General features: G+C 39.0%; 1 protein-coding gene across 1 annotated transcript in view; it reads left to right on the forward strand.

Annotated features, from left to right (window-relative positions):
• Positions 1–2,027: 2,027 nt before the first annotated feature.
• The window catches only part of LOC111866476 (zinc finger protein 384), a 448,072-nt gene continuing 429,808 nt past the window's right edge, over positions 2,028–20,291 (forward strand). The window contains exon 1 of the mRNA XM_033752265.1: positions 2,028–2,374. The gene's annotated coding sequence lies outside the window, so the exon portion shown is untranslated. The remainder of the gene's footprint in view (positions 2,375–20,291) is intronic.

Genomic DNA, 20,291 nt, shown 5'->3' on the forward strand with positions numbered 1-20,291 from the left:
CCTCTCGTTTTGGAGTTGCAGCGAGAAAAACTGCTCTCATAACATGGAACTAGGTTGGGCTGTCCAATAGCCCTGTTGACAATCATTTTGTATGCGCTATGTAGGCCGTTTGTTGTTCTGTATTGCGTATATGCAGTGTACTGCGCGCGGGTGCGGTAAGGGGAGAGTGATGGTACGGGGTTCGGAGAGGAAGGGAGGTTACGTTATATTTTTGTTCAGTTTTACCTCCTCACTCCTAAACCTCCCCCTTCTAGCACCCTTTTCCACAAATACTAACCCTTTCGTGCGCCACCCCCTCCACCTCTAAAACCTCCTCCCCCTCACATGCACACACATGCATGCTTGCTTGCCAGAAAGATACGATAGACTCGCATTGTTGGAAGGATGTGATGGTTGGGATTGACCAATACTATATGTACGTTTGTGTGTGTGTGTGTGTGTGTATGTGTGTGAAATGGCGGTCTCTCATATTGCTCTGATGCTGCTGCTGATGATGATGATGATCACATGGCAGTGAGAAAAGAGCGGGGTAGGAGTGCAGGCAGGCAGTGGAAGTGCAGTTGCATTTGCTTGCATAGCAATGTGGATTTACCCCTCTCGGTCGTTGGTAGGCTTGCATGCTGCTGCCAGCCCTCAGTTGTGTCATGTGGATTTAGGCGACCGGTGCTAGAATAGGCAGGGCAGTCAGGTTGGAAGACGCCAACTTTTTTTGTAGTTGTGCTTATTTCTTTAGTGGCAATTTGAGACGTGCAGTTGGTAGCGCTTGCTTTTTTTAAACGCATGGCTTCGTTATATGATCTTTTATGACTTATTTTTTATTTTGAAGAATTTACATTTTTATTTGAGTTTTAATATATTTAAATTTTAATAAATTTCAAAATAAATATAAATTATATAAGCTTACATCTTGAATATTAATTTACTTCTGTAGTATATTAAGTAGCGTTTTCGTAATAAAACACTTCATTATCTGATGAAATTTCTAGTTATATTTATGGTAATTCTAAGTTTGTCTACTGGTTAGTGCAATTAAAAATACGTTATATTTCCATGTTACAGTGACACTATTTGAAGAAATGGCTAGTACAGAAACTGACTGGTTTGAATTGTGACTTTATGCTTTCCCCATGGAAATAACGCAAAATAAAAATGGAACTAATACTGACGTTCAAAAACACTACTCATATGTGACAAGTTAATCTGAAATTTAAACAAAAAAAGAAAAAATTCAATGAAGTGGCTATTGTCCACAATCAGGATTATAAACACTTACAAAGAAAAAGATTAAAGTGATATCCAAAAGATGAACTCATATTTCGTGTGAATTACATCGGCTACACATGGAATATTACATCTGTGGCTATATTTGCATCATGATAAAAGGCTTTGCAGGAGCAGACATTCCTAATCTATACACCGTTCAAGGAAACGTCAGAAAATTGTAATAATTTCTGTGAACTACCTGGACAACAACCAAAAGTGACAGTTCCTAGTGACAGTGGAAACATTCTGGATACGTGTTCACATACAGCAGTGCAGCGGTTATTAATGATGACTGGACCAGGGCAAATTGCAGCTCAGACAAGATATCGGAGTTAGAGAAGCCTTCCACTACACTTCCGAATATTTAACCTCGTCCTTCTAGCCTGCGCACGTGATCCCAGTTAACCCTTGAAGGTACCAGGCATAGCAACAACCAACTACGTTACTGAACCCTTGACAGGACTCTCCATGATCCTATAGGACTCTCCACCATATCTTCCTAGTAGAAAAAATCCTTCTTCCTACTTGACCTACAGCTAACCACCTTTTTATAAAAAATCAGGAAGCCATTTTATTTAAGTTTGACCTTACAGTAATTTTTTTCAGAAATCAAAATATCAAAATATCAACAATTTTTATTATCCATTTTATCCATCCTAAGTTGGTGACCTGATATCTTAATACGTTTCAGTTCTTTGACCAAACCTGGATTTGTTGCCCCATCCAAAATATCTATATATATTTTTTTGTTAAAATTCATTTCCAAAACAAAAAATAGGCATGTGATCATTTTTTTCTTTCTGAAATTTTGTGATAAACGAATTCCAGACTTTGCTGTAGGTGCTATTGCCTATCGGATAGTCCTGATCAACCGTCCTGAAAATTAAACCTGAAAGTTCCTATTATTTAATAATTACTTAGATCCTGGCTGTTTATAATAAACTTAGAACTATACTGTGCCTACACACCGGGTATCGAAGTTCCAGTCACGGCCAATAAATACATGTGGATTAACCTCAAGAACTAACGGCTCTACTTCAGTTCTGCAGACTAGGTGGCATACCTCAAGAGAACAGTTCTACTCCCGGGTCAAGTCGGCCTTACGCTTCAGGTATGTCGCCACAAATATAGCTGTTCAGACGTTAATGACGTTTTTAATTACTGTCTGCTGAAACGTTTGGTTCAAAAAGGATGTACCTCAGTTTTATAATAACTTGCGCGCAACACACGTTTGCATATTTCTGCAAATCTTGAGTCTGTAGACGCTATGAACGGTTTTGCACCAAACGTATAATAACCTGACTATTCTTTCCTTAGCGAAAACACCGTCGAGTGACGTCAGTAAAAGGAATCTCTGTTCGCCCTTACCTGCAGTCTGTCTAGTGATAGTACCTTACGTTTAGACCACTCTAGGAAGAAGGCAACTGTGTCTACTTGTATCTACTTCACGCGTTTTTTAAGCCTACGCTTGTGATCACTTGTTTTCTGCTGCGTAGAAAAGTTAAGACCCCTCAGAACACCTGTCTTAAGAGTGGGAAGGACAATCTGGTGATCTAGTTGACATTTTGAAACTTTGTTTGTTAGTGTCACATGTTCATATTTGGTGTCGCTTTCTTGCGCTTGCTTGTTCACTAACATACGAAAAGCAGCATGCGAATGCTTAGAGGGAAATAAGGTTTATTATAAATTTGAATTGGTTCATCCTGGTCCGTCACACTAGCCATAGTAAAGATGATTATGAACTCCGTCCACTGTGATTGATAAATGTTTTTTTTTTTCATTTTAAATCTTTCATCCTTGACATGTTTCGGTCGGAGCGAATATCTTCAGGACATATCAATATTTTATACTTTATTTTCATGATATTATAATGGTATTGTATGTATGTATTAATAATGATCATTCACATTGTAATAGTAGTTTCCGTATGTATTGATATGTCCTTCTGAAGATGGTCGCTCCGACCGAAACATGTCAAGGATGAAAGATTGAAAAGGAAAAAACAGAAACATTTATCAATCACACTGGACGGAGTTGATAAGTTTTTATATTAAGGTTTCGTATATTTACGTTGTTCATTTATTATCGAATATAAATTATCCCTAGTTCCCATTCATACATATTATTAATGTTAGGATTACAACTTTAATTACTATTATTCAATTTTAAGAATGTTCTGAAGGAACCTGTGTACATACCTATTGAATAGCGTTCTCTTATCCTAGTCGTTTCGAAAAAGCATGAAAATATAATTACTTTGCTAAGACATTCTTTGGAATGATCTATTTGTTTTCGACTCAAAATGGAAATCATCAAAGAAGTTGGTGTAAATCCTTTGACCACGCAGGTTATTTTCTTTGTGTACAACCCCATCACTCAATCTGGATAATACAGAATCTTATGTACTGTACGTGACTGTTCAGTATATCTGGTAACTTCGTCTAAAAATTTTAACTTCTTACTTTTCCTGGAGTTGGGATAGCGTAGTCGGTATAGAGACTGGTTACGGGCTGGACGACCGAGAGGTCGGATTTCGAGCCCCGGTAGAATCAAGCATTTCTCCACGTCAACCATACCGCTTCTGGGGCCCACCCACGCTCCAGTCCAATGGGTACCGAGTTTTTTTCCTTCGGGTATAAGTGGTCGGAGCGTAAAGCTGATCACTCATCCTCAGATAGTGAAGAGGTCAAGAAAATATGGATCTATACATCTACTTCCTCGCACACTTCGTGGCATAGTGCTTAATTAGTTAAGCGCAGGAACAAATTTACCTGACTTTTTCTAAGAGTTTCTTACCAGAGATCAGTTTATTAAGTATCAATCATTAGTTTGCTTACCGAAGATGTGTTTGCTAAGTGCTTTAGAACAGAATATTAAATGAATGTGAATAACTTTAACAATTTATGTGCTACAGACGACATACATGTGCTTAGTACTGATCCTATATTTTTGTATTTGTTTATATTTAAGAATGTCGGTTCCAGTGTTGCTATCCGTTCTATATCTCAGTAGTTACATCTATGGCTTTCCAGCTATAGAAATTATAGGCACCGTCTGAGTAAAAAGGTGATGATATCTATAAAGAGGTCAAGAGATTTCCTGCTTTTATTAAATTCTTGTGTTTGTTACTATTTTCGAAAAGGCCATCATAGGGCATGTCTACTGAAAGCCTATAAACCCCCAAAAACCGCATATAGCTTTGAAAAGGAACCGACTTATAATTATGATTAAGTAATTTTGGATAGTCTACAGTTAGGCCTATTAATTGAGTAATAATTATTTAAACGTTATAATTGTTACGATTTAATTTAAAATACATGTTATTATTTTAGTGACGTTTACCATACATAGTGAAATGAATTAGGTGACTGTTGTTGTCTTCTCGGATGTGACGTCATGTAGCCTGGCGAAGGTCTGTCAACGTATCGGAGGAGCGTGCCTCCAACGTATTCAGTTTCCTTCTACAGTGAAGATGGAAGTAGTAGGTCCCTCATGCTCCGCACGAGATATTTTTTCTACAGGCAGTCACTCTTAGATCAGTGTCATGCTCCGCACGAGATATCTCTTCTACAGGCAGTCACTCTTCAGGTCAGTGTCATGCTACGCACTGGATATTTCTCCTGCAGCAGTCACTCTTCAGATAAATATCATACTCGCAAGAGATATTTCTCATACCGGCAGTCACTCTTCAGTTTAATATCATGCTCCGCAAGAGATATCTCTCCTACAGGCAGTCACTCTTAGATCTGTGTTATGTTCCGCATGAGATATCTCTCCTACAGGCAGTCGCTCTTCAGTTCAATGTGATGCTCCGCACGAGATATCTCTCCTATAGGCAGTCACTGTCCGGTTTAATATCATGCTCCGCACGGAATATTTCTCCTATAGGCAGTCATTCTTCAGTTAAATATCATGCTCGCAAGAGATATTTCTCATACCGGCTGTCACTCTTCAGTTTAATATCATGCTCCGCAAGAGATATCTCTCCTACAGGCTGTCACTCTTAGATCTGTGTCATGTTGCGCACGGGACATTTCTCCTACAGGCAGTCACTCTTCAGTTAAATATCATACTCGCAAGAGATATTTCTCATACCGGCTGTCACTATTCAGTTTAATATCATGCTCCGCAAGAGATATCTCTCCTACAGGCTGTCACCCTTAGATCTGTGTCATGCTCCGCACGGGACATTTCTCCTACAGGCAGTCACTCTTCAGTTAAATATCATGCTCCGCAAGAGATATCTCTCCTACAGGCAGTCACTCTTAGATCAGTGGCATGCTCCGCAAGAGATATTTCTCCTACAGGCAGTCATTCTTCAGTTAAATATCATGCTCCGCAAGAGATATCTCTCCTAGAGGCAGTCACCTTTAGATCAGTGTCATGCTTCGCACGAGATATCTCTCCTACAGGCAGTCACTGTTCAATTTAATATCATGCTCCGCACGAGATATCTCTCAATGTCCCGCTCCGCACGGGATATTTCTCCTACAGGCAGTCACCCTTAGATCAGTGTCATGCTACGCACGGGATATCTCTCTTAGACACGGCGCCCCCCGGTCAGTGTTAGGGAACGCACGATATATCTCGGTTAATGACAGTGGTCCTTCCAGTACGATTTTATAAAATATTTTAGATGAATAATAAAACGTGACTTTCCATCTCTAAACAACCGAAGATTTTGGAAATAAAAGTTATGCGATGCAGGAAAGACTCTACGCGCCATATATTTGTATTAGAACCGTTCTGTGGGGCTAAATTTTTGTTGTCCACATTAACAGCAGTACGTAATCCTTGTGTCAGTTTGGTTTAGTTTGTATCAATTCTCAGTCGATTCCTAATCACGCCAACTTATCGAATGTTTGTCGCTTTGTTATACATATATATATATTATTTATTTATTAAATATATATTTATTTATATATTTAGACTCTTTGTTAATTCGAACTTATTATGAAAGAAAACAATGAAGACATATTTAGCTCATAAACATAATTTCAACAGATCATGAAAGAATATAAGTCTTGTGATTTAAAATTTTTAAATATATTGAAATGCTTGTCTTCTTCTTCTTCTTCTTCTTCTTCTTCTTCTTCTTCTTCTTCCAAAAACAAATCTCTCTTTGAATTAATATAACCTAGAATTTAATTATATATTTTTAGAACGTGATCTACAATTTATTTATCTTAACTTCTGAAATTCAGACGAATCCCTCACATTCATTAAGGTCACCCAGAATTTCATGTCTCTATATTAATGACTCCTTACTTTAATCATTCTGCTGCCTATAAATAATTCTTGAGTGTAGGTTTAATGCAACCTGAGCATCATTTGTAAATCAGAAATGTACAGCTTTTTGTATTTACGCCAATATTTGTATGAGACGTCCCCCAAAATCTGAGGTATTTTTGGTATTAATTTCTTACGGGGGTTATATCTAATGGAACTTTCAAGCACTTCTCATTACACTTAAAATCTACTTTATTAAATTTAATTTTTCTTGTCAAGAGCTAATATTGATAGCCAATTTACGGTTTATTTAATATGGCAAACATTATTGAAACTATCTAACATTTGACGAGGCACTCAGTAGCGCAGTTAACTGACGAATTGTGCTACAAGCCGGTAGGTTGCGGTTTCAATTCCTTATAAGGTCATTGAATTTTTCAATTTACTTAATCCTTCCAGCCGCACTATAGCCTTGGGGTCGACTCAGCCTCTAACAGAGATGAGTACCAGGAATCTTCCTGGGAGTAAAGGGCTGCCGGCGCTCAAGGCTGACAACCTCACCTCCATCTGTGAACAGACTGTCTATAAACTGTGAGAACCTCGACGTCTCACAACCCTATGGGCCTTCACGGCCTTTTACAGAGATAGCTTTACTTTATACCTAACATCTCATGGTAGTGTTTTAGGTAATGATGAATTTGAAAGCCTATTGACAGTCTACTGACTGTGACTAATTTTAGATAATCTAGATTTTTGCTTCGGGTGTTGAGTAAACTCATAGAATCTCTTAGGAGAGCAGTTTTTCTCGCAGACGTTTGAACCCGGAACTTGCCGGATATGAAGCAAGAGTGACGCGCACACTACTGAATCATTTAGTAAAATGATTGGGCTCGAACTTAACACCAATCTTGCGGCCGCGCCATAGCTCAGGGGGTTAGTCGCTGGATTCCCACCGCGGCTGCCCAGGTTCGAGCCCGGGTCAGGTCATGTGGGATTTGTGGTGGAGAAAGTGACGCTGGGGCAGGTTTTCTCCGAGTACTTCGGTTTCCCCTGCCAATCTTCATCCCACCAACTGCTCCACAATCACCATCATCATCTGGGCCTGGTACAATATGCCAGTAGTGGCCGCTGTACCAAGTGGACTCAGTCCCACCCCACTAAGAATAATAAAAAAAAATAATAGAAATCTTAGCATCCTAACCGATTATTATAATTAGAAGAAATGAGTTCAGATTAAAGAAAATTCCATTGCCTAGTCATCATACACACTAATTATATCTCAAGTACTGAACAGTATCCAACATTATCGTATCGTCATAATAAATTTTCAATTTTACAGAGACACTTTTCTGATTCACTCTTTCCTAGTAACAGAATTTGCCTCAGATTATCTCATTATCAACAATTTTGTCAGTGGCTTCTCTATCTGTTATTACAACATTTCTGTCAGTGGTCTGTGTATCTATTCTCAGTGATTGTCAGTAGTTTGTAGATCTTATTTTCAACAGTGCTGACAGTGAACCATATATATGTTGTCAGTAACTCATGTAGCTTTTGTTATCAACAGTTCTGTCTGCAAACTCTGTATCTGGTGTCGGTCATTATGTAACTGTTATTTTCAAGTTAGGTGGCTGTTACCTGAAATAGAGAAATATTTTAATGACAACAGAAACAGTAGCCTATAAGTAATGAAGTTTTCTTGATTATTATTTCATTAATCATATCCAAAATTAGGCGAATATTTTTAAGTCTTATTTTTCGACGATCTCGGTATCTGGATCAAATAGCGCCGAATACTAGAACAATTGATGAGTGATGAATTGAGAGGGAACTGGAAGGGAGCGATCGTGGCATATTCACTGGTCCATCACTAGCCTGAAAAGACTGAGGAGAAACTCCAAATACCTCAGCCAGGATAGCCGGTGTTTCAGCCGAAATTCGAACAAGGTACCTCCAAATGCAAGTCTAGAGCACTACTGCTAAACCAACCAGTTTGGTAATAGCCGAATATCATATGGTAACTGAAGATTGCCGCCATCTTGTGATGTAACATTGTGCAGTGTTCTAAATATATACGAGTACAAACTAATTGCAGAGACGTGCTGTTCAGGGTAGAAGAATGCAAACTTTCCTAAAGTTGGCGGTAGCATATTCCCTGAAACGTCAGTAAAGATCCGCCAGACTAAACGGCATCATATCCAGAAGAGAGTAATCTTTATATCACTCCCTTGATAACTTCAAATTTCAATTTGAGATAATTATTTGGTTTTACACACAAACGCGATGTGGGCTGACACGGAAAGAGAATGCGGCTTAGGCCTTTATAGCCTCCCTTTCAAAATGCAGAAAGAGTCCTTCAAGGATGCAGCTTCTCCTCATCGTATTGTATACACACATCTTTCCGACTTCTCTCTCTCTCTCTCTGTTGCCAATTCAGCACGTAAAGGATACAAGATACAAAATTATAATTATCATATGACCGATATTCAACAGCAGTAAACCCTGCATTAGTCAAATCCTGATCCCTACATTCAAAATTGTCTGAGTCTCTGAGTCAAAAATGTTCCTTTAAAGAACTCGGAAGAGAAGTTCAATTTATCGAATTTTGAGTCCTGCTGGACCTACAAGGAAGCAAGTTCAGCGGGATATTATTCACTAAGTGATTCATTCTTCATAACTTTTACTCTTCTCCAAGTATAACTAGAGTGATCGAGTCAAGGTTAATGAGGTGGGTAGAGCATGTAGCAAGAATGGGGGAGAAGAGGAATGTGTGTAGGAAAGTCAAAAGGAAAGAGACCACTTGGAAGACCAAGGTGTAGGTGGGTGGACAATATTAAAATAGATCTTAGAGAGATAGGATGGGATGGTATGGATTGGATTGATCTGGCTCAGGATAGGGACTATTTGAGGGCGCTTGTGAACACGGTAATGAACCTTCGGGTTCCATAAAATGCTGGGAAGTTCTTGAGTAGCTGCACAATTGGCGGTTTCTCAAGAAGGTCTCAGCTCCATGAGTGAGCGATTGAAGTGATTCATTCATAAGATCTTAAGAGACTTTTGACACATATTTGGTTGCGTACGAAGTTCTGTTTCTGCTAGACTAGAGGCAGTGTTAGCGGGAAAAATTATGGAAAGAGATTCAGGAGAGAGCTTGTAGAAATCTGTGACCACAGTAATTTTTTTCTCTCAGCCCATTGCCCCTTCCAAATATTATTCTGAACAGTCATGAAGTACATGTCGCAAAGAACATAAAGGTGTAAAGGAGCGTACACATTACTCGTGCTCGTGCTCGCCATGCTTGTGCTCGTCGGGAGACTCGTCTGGCTTTTACTTTTGCTTGTTAATCTTCGTCCACACTATTTCAGTTGCTCGCCAGGCTTCGGGGCGTGAGGGTCCGTATATTTACTCGTAGTGTGTATAGGCTGTAGTCGTATTTTAATTTATTGGCTATGGTTTTTAAATTAAAAATTAAAAATTTGCTTGTCTCGTGATTTGTCGTGTCGTCCACATTACTCGCGAGCATAGCGAGTCGCACGAGCACGAGTAATGTGGACGCGCCTTAAGACATTTAAGATAAAATTTTGCCTGAAAATAAGTTTCAGTGTATCAACTTGTGTAAGGCACCTGACAAAATCCCCAACTTTGTACATTGATGAACATGGGTCCCTCATTTTTTTTTCATTTAGTTTTCACGATTTTTATATTCTGTACTATGTATTTAGGACATTATACGAGAACATCCATCTCGTCTGTTATCTGGCTTTGCCACTGATTGCTTTGTTTGTACACGAATCTGACATAAATATTTGTCACAGTTTCACCTACCTGGCTTTGTGCTTTGATAGGCTTGTAAAAAATGGTATATCCATTGCTTGTGAGTGATAATAAATGGAGATAACTAGTTTATATCACGACGAAACACTTTGGATACACAGAGGATAACACACACTGGAATACTACATTAACATTTTTCATCGCGTTTGGTAAATTGTGAAAGAAGAGAACGTTCTATATCTACTTATATCTTTATATATATATATATATATATATATATATATATATATTCTATTGCGAATGGTTTCCGAGATGGAGCTATTTCACCGTACACCATACTGTACACTGTACAGACGAGCAACACGCCATGTCCTCACACGAGTTGCAGAGTGCATTGATGTTGACGGTGAAATTTTCGAAAATGTATTATACTAGGTAAACTGTACCCACTTTGTCACTTGAACAATANAGAATCATAAAGTCAGAACATTTTGAATTCAGAATGTGTTTGACACGAACTACAGCAGTGATAGGACATGTAGGCAGTGCTATTGCCGTGCCATAGCCAATTCGGTTAGTCGCTGGCTTCCCACCGCGGCGGCCCAGGTTCAAGCCGAGGTCAGGTCTTGTGGGATTTATGGTGGACAAAGTGGCACTGGGGTAGGTTTTCTACGAGTACTTCTGTTTTCTCTGCCAATCTTTATTCCACCAATTGTTCCACAATCACCCTCATCTATCATCTGGGGCTGATATAATACAGACCAGAAATGGCCGCAGTACCAAGTGGACTTAGTCCCACAGCATTAAGAATTATAATAAAAAATAAGATAGTGCCATGAATCTGTATACAAAATAGAAAACACTATGTTTCGGAAACTAAATCTGTTTTCGTCTTCAAGTCAGGAATGAGGTTAGCTCTATCTAAGGAAACCAACAGAGTAGGTGTTTCCCCCACACCTGAGGACGGAAACAGGTGCAGTTTCCGAAACGTTGTCTTCTATAGTTTCTAGAGTACCACACAATAGACAAAGTCTGAAAGCCCAGTAGTTCGAAGTGTTACACACCATCGTCAGACCCGTTTAGAATCTACTATATATCTCGTGCCTAGCAAGTAAAGTGTCATCTTTACCCCGCAATGTAATTTCGGCAAAGAATTCATTCTTCCTTAAAAATAGGCCTACAAAATTTTAGACAGTGCAGTAGGCAATCAGATGTTCCTGTGACGCTCCAGGCCTGTATTCTGTAGGAGTCCACTTCAATTCTCTGCCAGGTTACTAGGAATTTCTGTGGGTTTCGGACTCTCTATATCCGAGCCAAGGCTGTATCTTGAAATAGAACACAGCAGCCTTCATTCAGGCTCTTATCTGTCGGTACTTAAAAAAATTCCATGGAACAAAGTCCTTCTTGAGAAGCTAGCGTTTCTTCAGCAAGCCAAGAAATTTCCAGCAATTTGTGGAATTCAAATGTTTATTACTGTGTCCACAAGAGCCCACCACTGGTTCCTATCCTATCTAGATGAATCCAGTTTACACCATCATATCCAATTTTTTTATGATCCTTTTTAACATCAATTTCCCATCTACACCCTAATCTTCCAAGAGGTCTCTTTCCTTCAGATTTCCTTCCCAAAATTTTATTTGTATTTATACTCTTTCCCAATCATGTTACATGCCCCAGCCACATCTCATCCTCCTCAATTTGACCATCCTAATAGTGCTTTGTGAGGAACACAATTTGTGAAACTCCCCATGGAGCAGTTTCCACCCTCTTCTTATTTTCTTCTGTCATAGGTAGAAATATTTTTATTCTCATGCTCCTCTTCTCTAACCGCCATTTTATATTCTTCCCTTATTGTGACTGACAGAGTTTCATACCCTGGATATCAAACGGTAAAATTGTAGTCTTCTGTAATTATAATCTTTATGTCCATGATTTATTCCGACCGTCTTACAGTGCATACATTTATTCACCTTACTCTTCTCTCTTGCACTACATGTTTCAGCACTAAAGTGCCATCTTCAGGTGCTTTTCTATGTACGTCGAACTACTTCATTGCATGCCCTGCTGTTTTTATACTAAAATAACTAAAGTATATATTCGTCATATATAATGATAAATTTTAATTATTAAAACTGTTCAGGATTTGTCATCCTTATGTCTTATCTCAATACGCGAGTCACACCTGTCTTCTTCTATCGGAGTATTCTTCTTATTTTTTATATCGTCGAGAAAACAAAATATATTCTGGATTGAATGGCAGCAACGCATCTTCCGAATTTCGTCAGCTCTTAGTCTCTTCAAGAATGCAATTTGTACTCGTTAGTGCCGTTCCAAGATATTTAAATTGCAATAATTTCAAAGCGTCTCTTGGCTATAGGCCTACTCCTGTTATGATTTCATCTTGTATTCTGGTGACGAAACACGAATGTATACTTAGTTTTGTCAACATTTAATTCTAGCTTCAATAATGTCTAATACGATCTATTGTCTTCCTCTGCAGTGTTTATTATTTATCCCAATAAATTAATATAATTTTTATAGACCAGAACTTGATGTGTTCCTTTCTGGTTCAGCTTCTGGGTTTCTTGGCATTCCCAATGGGTTCTTCTGAATCTCATTCGAAAAGAATTTGCGACATGGAGTTTTTTGTTTAAACCATTTTCGACACGATAAATCTTTTTATAACGTTTTCTAAAGTGGAGTTTAAATGAATTGCCTACCTACAATGTCTTTGTTTTAGATCATTCTCAATACGAAAAAAGGTACCTGACAGACTTGTACCTATTCAAAATATAAATATGCTATGGGTTCAATTTAAACATTTTACTTTGACTAGTCCACCGAGTTTCATGGGTACTCAGAATATTACGAGAATATTTTACATTTCTACTCCTTAACTTCACTATGTTACAAGGTGGAAGGTCGCGGGTTCCAATCCCGATGTGGTGGATTTTTTTCAATTGACCTAATCCTTCCAGCCGCACTGTGGTCCTGAGATCGACCCAGCCTCTAACAGAAATCAGTACCAGGAATCTTCCTAGGGAGTAAAGAGCGGCCGGCGCGTAAGGCTGACAACCTCACCGCCATCTGTGAGCCGATTGTCTAGATAATGTGGGATCCTCAACGTCTCACAAACCTATGGGCCTCCATGGATTGTTATATGGATAGGTTTTACCCCGTAACTCAATCATATGCTTTCTTGAAGTCTATAAATACTGATATGATATCCCATGTGTTTCCATTTTCTCTTCTTGCTCTTCTCTCCAGCTTTTGCAGCCCCCAAATAGTGATCAGTAACACAGTAGAGCAGAGATCAGGACTCCTAAAGGGAAAGCTGTCCCTCTGTCAGACCGTGGAGGTCCGTAGGTTCTCCTGTCCATCAAAAAATATTCGATCTGTTTTTGCGCGTTTCAGTCAGATGTCGACCAACTGCAAATATGAATGTTGCGATGGGGGAACAATTTTCTCTTCAAAATTAGATTTGTGAATGTGGAAATTTTGATACTCTGACTCAGTTATCATTACTAGCTTCATGTAAACTCACGTTTCCATTTGTTGGTTTCAAAGTGTTTGGCACCGAAATCATCTAGCAGAATTTTCATATGGCACTTCGGGAAGTGATTGAATACACGTTCTAGTTCCTCACAGAATCAATCCTACACGTCTACAGTGTTACCTTCCATTGGACAATGAATATTCATTCGTCATCATTGTCCAGTCTGATGGCATGTGTTTTCATCAGGATAAATCCAAGGGGTTATTTATGAATATTTGGGTGTGGGAATGTAATTATCTGGAAAATAGGATTTTTTTTTGTAACGGGAAAATTCACTACTTCAGCTCTATTCTTAATCTCATGAAAAGTCAGGCTCACAATTATCGGTTTGAAAATATCTTTTCTGCTTTCTTTGGTACTGAAATCTCCTAAAAAAACTTCATCTAGTGCTTAGGGAACTGAACAAATACTGTCATCACTTTTATCCACAGTTGGGGCATGCATATGTAGAGCAGTAATCTCACATCAGTGACATCACAGTAATATATATATATACATCTCATTACTAACAAACTCTATTCTCTTATCTGCTCATGTGATTAGGTTGTACACAACAGATCCACTATCTAAATGGCTGTTCTTGTTACCATTTCCGCAGAAAACTGTACACTTGCGGATGGTTTAGTGCGATCCTTCTCCGATCTGACCTCCTCACTCCCACTGAAACTAACGTACTTTGTCGAATTTCTTTATACGCTTCTGTTTTTAAGAATCTGACCTGCGAAGTTCCTGACACTCCAAGTTACAGATCTCATGTCGATTTTCTGTTTCTTAGGCTGATTTAAAGCAGAGTTGTCCAAACTAACGGTCCACGGTCCACCAGTGGTCCATGAAAGATTTTAAAAAGTCAGCCTCAATGGAAGATCATGGTCTTTTAGTTGTTCATAAATAAATATATGATTTACGTGGCATTTTAGAAGCAAAGGGAAGCGCAGCTGTTGGCTCTCTCTTATTCCATTAAAATTATTTAATATTTCGTTGGATGGTGTGATTAATAATTTCCGCATAGCAAGTAGTCCGTGTTCAAAGAAGTTTTGGAACCCCCGCTGTGAACATTTCATCCGAGTCCGGGATCCAATGTAACACTTCGTAACCTGCATATTATTACGCTGAGGAGTTGTGTCTTCCCACTCAACTCCTTTTTGACTGTCAGCGAACGATTTGTTTTCAAATAGTCGCTACTACACTCTCCATCCAGAGGCCACTTCCTCCACCCTCAACCTGAAGATGCGCCATGCCGTGGTGAGGAGGAACACGCTGAAAATGGTCTGATTATTACTGTCTCACATTTATCATAATCTTTATTTTTCCTTGGCACTACAGCCCCAGTGGGCCTAGGCCTACCTCCATGAACTTCTCCGTTCACTTCGATTTTTCTAGATCTTACACATTCGGTAGGACTCCTTGGGCGGGTGATCAGCTCGTCGCAAGGCCACTACCTGTACACAAACACAGAAAAACAAACACAAACTAAACACCCATGCCCTGAGTGGGATTCGAACCCACGATCCCGGTTTCCAAGCGAGCGAAGACAGTGCATGTCTTAGACCGCTCGGCTACCGTGACTGGCTTATCATCATTTATCTTGTCATTTAACGCTGTACAACATCATCAGTAGGAATAACGTTGTTAAATCCTCCAAGAATCTTTCTTCTGTTAATTTTGTGCTTTTAATTAGTTCCGTAGAAAACAGATTTACATCTGGATGAAGGTGAGGAGAGATTAAATGCAACAGAGAATTTTGGCATAGTTCCCTTATTTCATGACCTAGTAGTGAGGTATTTTCCCGTCTAGTCGTCTCTCTTATTTTGAGATTTGCTGACGGATTTTCATTAGCCCTGGTAGGAATACCACGGTACTAGAATCCGCCACAGGTTTATGATTTAAAATTTAGGAATACAGACGGAATTTTACTTACTATTTGAATAGAATTGCCGAAGAAATAATACTAAAACAGATCGGCCAGTATAAAACAAACGTATAGCGAGACCAAGAAAGGCCTTTCAAATTAAGAAGTGAAAATGGAGAACCCGAAACAGGTTTAATTCCCTATATCACAAGGTGAAGAAGAAGAAGAGGAATATAAACATGGCAGAAATGGACATATTTGAAGTTGAAGCGACTTTTTCATTTCTTAATATAATGTTCTGGAGAGTTGTATAATAATATTTTGAAATGAATATGTAGCTATCTTTAAGATAAAGATTTATATCTTCTGGGATTTAACGCCTTGTAGTCCACTGGATGTCAACTGATCTTCCGGAGGAACATGTCCCCATCTTGACGGTCGAAGAATAAGATATTTATAGGCCTAAAAGTGCGTCATGGCACAGCACGAAATTTAGCTGTCAGTCAAGTTTATAACTACTGAAACATATAAATATATACTTACTTACTCATGGAACTGAACCCTTCTGGAAGAGCCGCCAATTCTGCAGCTACTCAAGAATTTCCCAGCATTTTATGGAACTCGAAGGTTCATTACCGTGTTCACAAGAGCCCTCCATTGGTCCCTATCCTTAGCCACATCAAGCCAGTCAATACCATCCCATCCTATCTCTCTAACATCCATTTTAATATTGTCCACCCACCTACACCTTTCTCTTCCCAGTGGTCTCTTTCCTTCTGACTTTCCCACCAATATCCTATACGCATTCCTCGTCTCCCTCATTCGTGCTACACGACCTGCCCACCTCATCCTCCTTGACTTGATCATTCTAATTATACTTGGAGAAGAGTACAAGTTATGAAGCTCCTCATTATGCAATTTTCTCCAACCTCCTGTCACTTCATTTCTCTTTGGTCTAAATATTCTCCTCAACACCCTGTTCTCAAACACCCTCAGTCTATGTTCCTCCCTTAATGCCAGAGACCAAGTTTCACACCCATACAGAACCATTCGACACGCCTCCTACAGGAAATTACGTACATAAACGGGTCACTAATTAATATGGCGCGTATTTTAACTTTCTTGTTAGCATAACCGTAGTGATTGACATATCTAAGCTTTTAAGTTCTATCTATAATTGCTAACTCTGCAGTTAGATATATGTTTTCTTTCTTATTAACATGAACTCTTATGACACGCGAGTCCAACATGCTGCAAGGCATAAAACACCGGCGCGCCATTGTTCTTCTGGAACCTGGTTGCCGAATTATCAGTCAGTCCGTACCAGCATTGTCTTTCCGCACCTTTTGTGCCTTCCTGCAAACATCTGCACCTGATACTGCTTTGTTGCAGAATTGTTTGCTGCATCTGCTACATAGAGATTAAAATACGCAGAGTTTAAACATCTGCTCTCGAGCAGTCTGCAAGCAGCAGGTGAAATTCTGGCCGGCCAGGGCCACTGTTGACCATCGTTTTCAGTTCTGGCCAGCTAGACAGTGTTAGCCAACTCAGATAATTCTAACCGCGGGTTAGAAAACATGAAACAGCCTACTGTCCGGTTAGAGATAATAGTTAACAATGTAAATGAGGCGGATGTTGAAGTCAACTGTTCGAAGCGTGAAATTCATCTAAATAATATATAAAAGTTCAGTTTATCTCCCAGAAAATACACTGGGCATTTTAGGAAAATAATTCTTCTTCACTCTGAGAAACATACAAACCCCTGAATACACCGTGCGAGCGTAATACCTAGTTTTTCAATATCAAAATTGGAGATATATATAGAAACCACTGCGCTGTAGTGGGTTAAGAGAACAAATTGAGGAAGTGCTTCTTATTACTTAGCTAGAACCCGTTAACTTTGCGTTTACTTCCTACGTCACTAAGGACTAATACGTAAGAAACCATAACTGATCACAGGCCCAGCGCAGCTGTGAGCATGCGCAACTTCATGCAGTTCATTAAAAAAATAACAAATAAGATTTTTGAAGCACCGGAATTGTCCGCACCCCAAAACACATTATGGGTGCAGTGCAAGAGAAATGGACGGATGTGACGAAGACATAAGGGAAGAAAAAATAGTAGAAGGAAAAACAGAAGAAGAAAAAGGAAGAGGAGTGGGAGAAGAGAAGACAGAGAATGAGAGGAAGAAGGGGTATAAAATATGAAAGAGAAAATTGAACATGGAATGATAATGTGATAAAAGAACAGAATAATAAGGGAGATTTCTTGCTGATGTCTTGGGTCTGAAAGGTTAAAGAATAAATTTTGTTTTCATTTCATGCATCCTGCTGTGTCACCTCTGTACACTATGTACAATTCTCCGTATGATGAGGCTCCAACTATTCCATTAATTATTGGGCCTTCCATAAATTTTATAATGAAACATTGAAATTTACCATTTGTCGTCGGATACGTATGTAAAGTGGAACCAACAACTGATTCGATGTTAAAAAACATCAATCAAATTTTAATTTTGTTTTTTATATATGACTTTTATTAGTTTTAAATAACCTACTGATTGTATTCTTATTGCAAATTATCTTAAATGATTTATGATATTGTGTCAAATTTTGCGTATTGCAGTTCAGTGGTGTACGTTTGTTGAAGTGTGTTTGCCTAATGATGGCCACTAGTGGCCGAAACATGTAGCAGAACTATATCTGGGCATTGTCCTTGAAGTTATTTTATTGTTGTGTTGTGACGGTCAAATAATAAGTTGTATATAAATTTTGTTAATAAGGAAAGAACATGAGACAGAGAATACAGAGAAACGGAACAGGAAGAGAAAAATTGTCCTCAAACAGTAGACCATAAAGGCCATGTAGAGCATGTGTGTATGTATACATGGTTATACATATAACTTGTTTAGTATTTACTTCAGAGTATTAATATAACAGAGGAACAACTTCAGTGCAGTCTAAAGCAAAGCAAGCGTGTCTTCTGTTTTCTACATAGCGATCTCATGCTAAAATTCGTGGAGGACGCTATATTCTGATAAGAAGGATGACGTCTTCTGGGATGTGGTGCCGTGTAGATATTGTGTTAACCGACGTTTCGGAGGAACGTATCGCCTCCATCTTCAGGATATAAGGAACCAGCATGAGCAGGTCGCTGCACACGGACAACGTGGTGACTCAGAAGCATCATAAGCCTTAAAGGTTAGGGGGGATACATAGACAGATGAACGGAAACAAACGGATACACAGAGAGACAGGCAACAAGGTGATCTCATAAGCCTTTTTATTTTTACTAACTGAAACGAAAGAAGAGACAGAAGGAATGACAATTTAGTTTCAGATTTCGGATGAAATCTTCAGTCACCTACCACGAGCCTGGGTGGGCCTGTCTATTAAGAAGTCAGGAAATGGGCGAATGACATAAGCACGGTGACACGTTCGTTCATTTAATTTATAATTATAACAAAAACCGTAAGACTTGCCAAAAAGAGAATAGATCTAGGTAGTATTTTTGTCTACATCTTTTGTTCAAGTTCTTTCTGCTGCGAGAAATATTTAGCATTTTATGAGAGAATTGTTCTGCAGATTCCCACAGAAATGTGCGCAGATCTTTGTGTAAGGTGGCTGCGATTGTTGTCCGATTTTAGCCCAAATTTGGGCAAGAGAGATGTATTTTATGAGAATCTATTCAGCGGTTCTCAAGTTGTTGTTTACGGACAGACAAACATGGCTAAGTTAGTAGGTGGGTATCTGTAATGCTTCTTTGCGAACGTACCAAAAACAAATTCGAAGTGCAATAGAACGCAATAGAACATAAGAACAAGGATCAGTTTGTAGTGGACACTCTCCGGTTACACCTTAAGTCCAATTTTTATATGAAGCTGACAACGTTGTAGTGCGTCACAGGGGATGTGTTGAGGTGGCGGGTGGGTAAGCGTCACTATTGGACCAGTCCTATTGCCAAGCGGGTGGTGTTATTTCGTGTTTCAGGGGTTCGAGTGTAAACAGGATTGCCAGGATGGATGAGTTTGCATGACAGAGATAGAAAAAGAGGTAGATTAAGCTTCTGTTATTGTTGTACAGTTATGATCATAAACTTTCTAATCAGAACTCGTAACTTTTTTCAAAAGTTACATACTTACGCACCAAAATAAATATTCGTTCTCGTGTATAATACCGTTTTGGTAATTGTGTGACTGATTCCCTACCCACTTAATGGACATTCATATTTTTCAGTGATTTCTTGTTTTTCTGAAAATGAAGCAACTTTTTCTGCATGTGTTTTGAAAATTCATCTTTCCGTATCCAGGCAGCTATACTCACACGTAATTCACAAACTACTGTCTCGAGTGTTTTCAGTCATATGGGAAACTGATGTTACCACAAAAACATCTCATTGGACACCTTTGAATGCGCATAAGAAGTGGAACAACTCTAGTTCATCTGAAATACTGGAAATGAATTTCTGCAATGCCAGCAGTATAACACACGCAGTCACAGGAGCAAGACACAACACAAAGCACAATACACACACGAAAATAGGAAGAATACTCCGATAGAAGAAGATAGGTGTGACTCGCGTATTGAGATACGGCATAAGGATGACAAATCCTGAACAGTT

Source organism: Cryptotermes secundus, unplaced genomic scaffold, assembly GCF_002891405.2.
Source record: "Cryptotermes secundus unplaced genomic scaffold, Csec_1.0 scaffold320, whole genome shotgun sequence".
In the NCBI taxonomy this organism is placed as follows: domain Eukaryota; kingdom Metazoa; phylum Arthropoda; class Insecta; order Blattodea; family Kalotermitidae; genus Cryptotermes; species Cryptotermes secundus.